Here is an 8,921-nt window from a genome sequence, read left to right as displayed (position 1 = left end):
CGCCCTGATGCTGAAGTGCTCCTGGAGGCCAGGTTAACGCAGCGGATCGCAGGAGAAGAACAAATAAGTGGAGAACAGGAAGAAAAAGAAGCAGAGCTGTAGCTGCATGGTAGACACTGAGAGGGCATGACGGAGAGTGAATGAGACTAACTGACCTGATTGAATGAAGTATGTGAGGCTAGGAAAGAGAGTACTACTTAAAACAACAAAACAAAATTCCGTTAGTGATAGCTTATGTGTAATCAGGTTTACAACTTAAATTAAATGATACAAGGGGATAAAATACATTTGTGTATTTTCCGCAATATCAGGTGTATTGTAGCCATCTAATTGCTCAAGAAACACTCCAGTGTAAACCTATAGAAAAATGTATTAAAATGCATATGTGTCCGGTATGCATTGCCAGCTGTTGCTCATCATTCCCAGGCAGCTTGAAGAAAACACTCATCCCTATTGCTGTTTTGTAGAAAATGGAAAACAATCCAAGTGAGATTGCCTGTTCCTTTAATCATTCGATTGGCTGTAGAATAATGATGTGTTTCTTTTACCTCTACAAGGTTACCATATGGTAATATAAACTTCAAAGGCTTTCTCCAAACTGTCAGGTTTACATGTGCACAATACCAAAGAGGTGATTTTTGGGTTTGAGGCTGAAAACCCATGTGCTACCCAGGTGAACTAAATACTGCTTCTAAGACCAAGGGAAAGCCAGGACTTTCTTTTAGACTAGCAAGATCCAAACAGTCCCATCGGCTTGAACAAGATCTACTAGGAGTAATTGTACCGTTTAAAACTTAGCTGGCCTCTCTTAAAAATGAAAACCTACCTATTCACATTGACCTTCCATGGCAAGTGGCTATAGGAACATGTGTTTAAGGATCTATGGGTGGCGGTGAGAATGGTTCGCTGAGTCCTTATTAATTTTCTGTGTTTTGCTTCACACTTTTTTTTTTTTTTGCAAAATATAATATATTCGTTTGTTTGTATTGTAGCAGCTAATGAGGAAAATTTAGAGGGTCCAAGTGAAAAAGCAAAGGATTCTTCAGAAGAAGACGTAGAACCATCGGACAATGAAGCAGATGGTGAAGGTAACAATGAAGCTGGAAAAAGTAATGATGCTAAAGACTTAGAGGAGAATTCGCCTGTGGAGGATTCTGGGACTGAGGAGGAGGAAGAAGAAGAAGAGGAGAATGTCATTGCTGTGCCCCAGGACACCACCCCAGAATCCGAAAGCACCTTGAGGCAACGCAGGACTGAAGCTGTTGTAGACAGTGAACAGTAGTAGTAGTTTTCTGTGCTTGTATAAACAATACCTTACTATGGACCAAAGATATGCCCTTATCTTGATCTGTAGAATGTCGAATCAGTGTTTTGCATGGCAAGTTCTTTTTTTTTAAGATGTCATCAAACGTTTTAGAAAGCATTTTTAACGTTTTGTAAATTGACTGAAAAGTCGCTTCTTAAGACAATCCAAATCTCTTTTTTCCGAGCATAAAATGTAATATATTTTTGCGTTTCTGAAAGGTGAACTTGAACGTACAGGATGTGTTTTTTGTGTAAATGCCACCAAAATAATAATGTAGGATCAAGTATTTTCACACATCGTAGATTTTGGGAATTACTATACAGTTGTGGGTGAGTTGGGACAACATGAGCAACATGAGCAGAAGCCCAAATTTCTCCTCAAAGAATGTCCATGTTTATCACCTATAGAGCATTAGAAACTCAGAATTTGAGCTTAAATAATTTGGTCCACTTAGTCTCCCCATTTTTTTGTAAAAACTCAGACCTTGAATCAGTCTTTGGTCTCATCTTAGATGATGCAGGATGACTTTTGTCTGACCTACGCGTGTTTAAATTCCCTCACTGTATTCCCATCTACCACTTCTGCTGGGAGTCTGTTCTACCTACGTGCTCAGTAAATTATGATCTCTTGTTCTAAGATTTCTGCTCCTTTGAAATAATGTGCTAGGATGAAATTTTTCAACTTAATGCAAATCCCCTACAACTCCCAACAGTTCAATTTGAACTCTCACAGGGGTCTATTCAATAAACCATTAAATGAGAGTTCGCAAGACGGTTGTGGATTGATTTCACTATACATTGTAAAGGTCCAACCCCAGTATGTTTCTGCTGCCGGAAGACCTTGCATAATGTATTATTAAATCAGCCATCTTACACATGAATTTATACATTGTGGGGAAGCGGCCAAATGTTTTCTGGGAGGAACATGTTCTTCCATTTAGGCAATAGGGAGCCTAGTCCTTTGGGTAGCCATCTTAAGTACAAACATTACTATTACAATTATTGAATGGGGTAATTTGAAAAGGAGGATAAGGCCTCCTAAAATGCTTAGATGCCATCGGATTCTATGTTAGCACTAGGTATAAGTTACAGTATATGCATGCTTTGTCATCTATCTTGTAATATTTTCAGCGTGCTTTCTGAATAGTTTGTAGATTTTCAAGAGAAACTTTCCGCCTACAAATATTTCATGGAGTGTCTGAGACATTTAAAGTATCTCTAATTACCTTAATCAAAGGGATAAATAAGACGATTATGTGTGCACTGTGATTAAAAGTGTTAATAGCCCCAAATCCTAGGACCACAACCCCCAAAAACTGGAAAAGGCCAATATTCCATGATCTATGTATTAATATATATTCCCCAAAAGGCTTTTGGTTATACTTCACAGTTGCTGAACCAGTAACTAATCCCTGATTTAAAGGGGCTTATGTCCTTAAGGATCGCTTGGTCACAGGTTACTTAAAAGAAAAGCAAGCAAACGCACTTGCTGTCATGATGTAATCCATATTTGCTTGAGCGCCAGATGTTATCAGTATTGTTTTACTCTGTAGTTTTTTTATCCCCCCCCCCCTAGTAACCCAGCTGGCATTGCACTATTTAAAGCCACGCATTAGCAGAAACCACATGTTTTACACAAAAATATCTCGGTCAAAGCTCCATCCAAAATATTTAAAAGCTCACCTGATTCATTAAAACTTGTTTTAAGTATCTGTGAATACTGCTTCATGTTAGCCCTTAATAAATGGAAAGTGTCACAAATACATTTCCTTAAATATCGGCGAGTGAACTCCCATTGAGATCAGGAGATTGAAACTTCAAGATGCTCAACACGGTTTGTCTGTAAAGCTCAGGATTTCATCATTTAACCCCTGAAGCTTGGTGAGCTATTCACAACTCAAGAGTTAAATATCTGAATAATAAGAAAGCATAGTTGGGAAATACCTTGTTTTATGCAATCCTAGTATCTGTATAATATGCAACATTTCAGGGAAAATGCTACACCATCTTCTTACAGCACTTCACCCCATGCGGGATCCCCCCATGCATTTGTAAGGGGGATTCTATGACATTTTTAATGAGACCTCACAGCTATCATAAGCGTTAAAGTGCATATGTTGGCTGGATCGTCCCTTTGAAGAGGGAGTAGTGGCTTTGTTTACATTGTTCTAATTAAACAGGGTATTTTTATGTACTTTGACAGTTTTTCGTATATAGCTGGAGGTCTCGGTATAAACGGCATTGGGGTGGATTAAGTCCTGCTAGAAATAATCAGAGAGACGTGTAATTGTTTTGCATGATGTCTTACGGAGTATAGCTCTATGGTTCCTTTTGTGGTTCCTTCATTTCAACGACACCTCTAGCTATCCTCAAGATAGCAAAAAGAAGAACTTGAGGTTTTATCTGCTTAACGCAAACAGCATAGATAAAATGGCATTACATCTTCCTTAAGAAGTAACATTTTCATTGGAAGGATTTATTCTCTTTTGCGATGTGTACACTTTTAGCTGTGTTAACTCCTATGAATATAGGGCAGCATGATGCTACACTCTTACCTAGTATTTTCTATATTAACGCAGCAGTTAATGCACCAGGGATGTGGTCGGTTCACATTATGATAATTAAAGATGTCAGGAAACTGTATCCAAAGCGATTCACATGGTGACCATAAGTTATCTCTTCATACCTGATGCCGTTAGCCTTCTCCAGGCACCAGTGTATGAACCGCAGGGTCCTACATAAAAGTAACTTTGGTGCAAAGTGTATGTAGTGTTCTATAAATGTAGCAAACAATCTACTATTTAGTAGATTCAATTGGTTCCTACGGTAATACCGTATTTATACTGTGCGTTTTAAATCGTTTTTTATACACCGCCAGCGGTATCGCCCAATGGCTTTTTTCATGTTGCGGCCCCTGTAGATGGAGCTGGTCTTCAGAAGTCAACGTGTGTTCGTTTCATTCACAGTAGCACATATTCTCTAGGAATACACATTGAACTGATATATAAATGTTATCCTGTGCTTATTATTATGTTTTTAGTAATGCCGTATATGTTATGATATTCCGCATATGCTGAAACTCAGAATTAAAGATGATGTACTAAAAAGCCTCCATGTCTTAGTGATTTTTACATCCACCAAAAGCCCCTGTGGCTTACACTCGGGCATTATTATTATTTATTTTTTTATATAGCACCATCATATTCCATCACGCTGTACAATGGGTAGACAGGACATAACAAGTAGTATATAACATAACAATTTGACTTACAGAGACAACAGGTAAGGAGGGCCTAAACGAGCTTACATTTTAAGTTTCGGTATTTCAATTTCACAAATGCAATTGAGAAAATAAATAAGGATCTCTGTTACCATGGATTCAAATGAAAACTCACACTGCAGATGATCCAAAGGAAGGCAAAAAAGTCATCCAGATATTTATATTGCTTTTTCTATTAACATAGAAATATCGAACGTGATGGCAGATAAGAACCGTTCAGCCCGTTTTTCCTGATTTCTGTTGAAATTCCCTCACTGTATTAGCCTCTACCACGTCTGCTGGGGGGGGGGGGGCTGCTCCATTTCTTTGTTAAATCCCTTTAAGCTTTTAATTGTTTCTGCCACATCTCCTCTCTCTACTTTCCTCCAAGCTATACACATCTGTCTTTCCTGATCATTTTTTTTCCTACAAACCATTCACCATTTTTGTAGCCCTCCTCAATGCTCTCTCCGGCGTGTCGATATCCTCCTGGAGATGGGTTTTTGAACTGTACACAATACTCTGTAAAGCGGTAGATGCCTCGACTGTTCGTATTTGCTAAAGACCGAATCCATGCGTTCTTGCTGTAATGGAGAAAATAAAAAGTTGTCATAAATTAGGTTGCCGATCAGAAACAGTTTCCACATTTATTGTATTATATAGTAAAAAGTGAACACACAACCATGCCTCGTCTAGAAACAAACTAAAAAAAACAATGTTCCTCTCCAAAAAATGGCCCTGCGGTTCTTCCACACATTGTGTGTTTGTACATTGTGTTACATTTCATTTGAGGGAGAGCTGGATTTAAAAAAAAATAAATACATTATTATTTTTTATTTTTATATAAGTTGATGTGTTTGGTCCTTTTTTAATTTATTTTTGGTGAGGTGATTTTGACAGGTGGATGTTACAAAGTCAGATCGCTGCATGTCAGCAGGGATCAGACAACTACACCGGCAACAATCAAGCTGCCAGCGTGTTGCCATTGCAGCAGGTCGATGTTCTTGGCAGGTACTCTGCCTTGTGAGCAGCTCTGCTACATACGGGAAAAGTGAAACCATTAGTATTTAATTTCCTGATGACATGGTTAAAATATTAGAGTCCATTTTGACTCCTATTTACAATTTAAAAATACATTAAATCCATTAAAACAGCCACAAATTCCAAGATGTGATTTTTGATTATCTAGGCAATTTAATATGCACTGTTTTGTCTACGGACCAACTACATTGAATCGTTCGAGTGTGGATGATTCCATTGGTTTTACTTGTAGACGTTTTTCTAGTTTCTCTGCTTGATGATTTGCTTTTCGAAAGATCATTGAAGTCAAGCTCCAGACGTTACTGATTTGGGCCCATTGTCTTTCGAACAAATATATATTTTGTCCCTAATGTTTATGATCTTTAGTTCTTAGTCGATGACATCACTGAGATTGGGCATATTTACCAAATGGTACAAAATTTGGATTTGAAGTTGATTTTTGCCTGCCTCCTAAGGAATTGGCGGGTACTGATAAATTTCAGTGTCACCTGACTACAACTCCTATTATCCTTGGATAGTCAGAACTTTCATATATCCTCTTAGAAGGTAGATAGCTTCTATGCTTATATTTATACAGCATAGAAGTTCCTACAATGAAACTCTTGTGCGTGAACTATGCATCGTGTGTTTAAAGTTCAGCAAGCAAATGCGAAGTGAGAGATTAGGGTTCTTTAGATCATGTTTTCACATTGCAGACAGAAAATATATTCAAATAAAACTATTTTTCTTATGAAATTAAGACAAGCTGGATAAGTGAGTGGTTTCAGGGGTTGTTATTATTACTGTTTAATACGAGCCTCATCTGGCATACATTAGCTCAGGCCAGAAGCTGGCATGGGAAAACAGCTGAATTTGACCACAGCTGTTGGAATAGGAAGTTAATAGTTAGAGAGGAAAAAAAATTCTAGAAACTAAATGTGCCTCTATTTACAATCCTAGATGTGCGCTGACATTAACCAGTGGCACAAACAATTACTTCTTGCAGAGCAGGGCCTCCCTTCACTAAATCAATTATTTTTTTAAACATTTGTAGATCATGTATTTTTGCAATAAAGAACGGAAAACATTTGTAAACTGGTTAAGCATGTATCAGGCACTCACACTCGGCATGGGGGGGTGACACGCACTATGGAGCGTTATGTTAAGGTTATGATCTGGAAGACTGAAAATGCTTTGAGATACTTCTTGTTCTTGAACATGAAGAGAACTGCGGGGTTTTCACTGAGGCGGGAGTTTGCAGGACAGCTGTGTCAACTTTCTGAATTCCTATCGATAACGAAAGGCCATCTCTGCAAGAAATGATGGCCCTGTATAATGCATAATTTAATAGGCGAGGACACTTAAGAAATCTTAAGAAAGTTAACTTTGCTTTACACAGGGTTGATAATCATTATGTATAGTGAAAAACTCTCCAAGCTCCCACTTAATTACATTTTCTGTTGTGAGAACTGGGCTGAGATTAAAATGTGACCCTGGAATTGTCAGTGTCGTCCTAAGCTGGCTCAGGGATCATAATACTTTCTTGGGTATGTTTGGCATCAACTGAGCACAAGCTAGGAATTTTAGTACTTAAGGCTTGCAGCTGAGACACGGCCTGTGCTCATTCTTTAAAACTCTTTCTGGTTCACTGTTTACCCTTAACTACATGTCAAAAATTATGCTTTCAAAATATTCACACACATTCATCTTGACAGCATTTTAGTTTTGGGTGAGGGTGATCATTAAGAAAGTGTGCCAGTGGGGTAAAAAATTGAAATGTTGTTTGAGCATACGTTTGGCTGTGCGTACAAGTGTATGAGCATACCTGGGAACTTCTGGGCTCCGGCTACCCGTAGCTTTTTCTTTCGGGACGCGGCCAGGACTGCACACTGACGTCAACGGGCAGTCCCGGAGACGTCGGTGGGCGTTCCTGCTGACGTCGGTGGGCGTTCCCGCTGAGGTCTGGGACATTCCCGCTGATGGCAGCGGGAAACACTCCCATTTAATGGGCTGGGAGCGGGGTGTGTCAAGATTCGGGTTTTGACCCGGAGAAGCAGTGCTCAAACCCGGAGAGTTCCCAGTTATGTGTATGAGTCTAGTCTATCAGAATGGTTGTTTTGTGACTTCCTGAATGAGTCATTGATGCACTCTTGATGCACAGGCCACTCTTGGGAAGGGTTACCAGTGTTCCAAGTTTCCTAAATTTTTGTAGATAATGGAGAAAATAGGAAAGAAAGGGGGGGTCTTGTTGATAAGACATGGTCTGAATATTAAAAGTGCACCCATTGGTATGGGAAATGCCAATGAAAATCCTGCATCCAGACACCATTGACTATAGACTATGATCGAAGATGAGGTATAGAATCCCATTTGGGTGTCAAGGGAGTAACGCTTGGTTCTCTAGTTAAAAAGCTAAATGGAGATTTAGCTGAGTCTTCTGGCAAAGTGGAAGAATGCAAGTAGTCTACAAAGGGGAATCAAAAATCCAACCCTTCTGTCTGTCTTCTTTCTGTAGAGAAGATGGCAATAAAGGGATTCTGCAAACCCTCAATATGAGGGAGACTTTAATTCTAGAATCTAGTTGTCCACCGTGGCTCACCTTGTTAGTTTGGCAGTAGTACAGACATCAACCACAGTACAGCTGTATATAGGTGAAACATCTGGTTCTCTGGCAAACGACTGGTGGGATTTTTGTCTGGCCTTCCAGATCAGAAGGGAAGGAATGGTCTGTAAAATCCAAGAGACAAATGGCACCAAAGATCCCACTCTTCTGTCAAGTTTCCAGAATGGAAAATAATAAATGGATTCCCCAAACCTCCAACATGGGTGACCTGATGCCTGACTAGCTTAGCTCATGAACTATGGACAGCAATCACAGTAGGCAAAAAATGCAACACACCTCCTAAAATTCTCAGCTGGCGGTAACAGTTCTCCTTGAAGAATTAAAGGAAAATAAATAACATACAGTTGGTTTTCAACATGAAAATATTTGTTATTTACAATTACCCAGTTTGTTTTTTTTGCTTGGAAATCAGTGTAGTTGCCATGGAAATAAATGTCAACCTCATAAAAATTGAGATCTTTGTCTCTTCACAGCTGCTGTAGGCTCCGATGTGATAAAAATAGCTGGTGTATGGTTTTTCTACAGATATAGTAAACAATGCTCATGTTTATCTTGCAAGGAAGTGTTTCTGATGATATCTTTGTAATTGACTCATTCATCAATACCAGATTATGACCATCATGAAAAAAACACTGTTAAGGAGGGAATTCATCTTCATATAAACATCCATGCTTAAAGAGAATAGAAGTACAGCTGAAAGCTTGGGACCATCGT

The sequence above is a fragment of the Sceloporus occidentalis genome, unplaced genomic scaffold (genome assembly GCF_023333645.1).
Source record: "Sceloporus occidentalis isolate IW3139 unplaced genomic scaffold, rSceOcc1.0.p SCAF_15, whole genome shotgun sequence".
NCBI classification, from domain to species: Eukaryota; Metazoa; Chordata; class Lepidosauria; order Squamata; family Phrynosomatidae; genus Sceloporus; species Sceloporus occidentalis.
The sequence above is the reverse complement of the archived record's forward strand: the minus strand, read 5'-3'. Positions refer to the sequence as shown.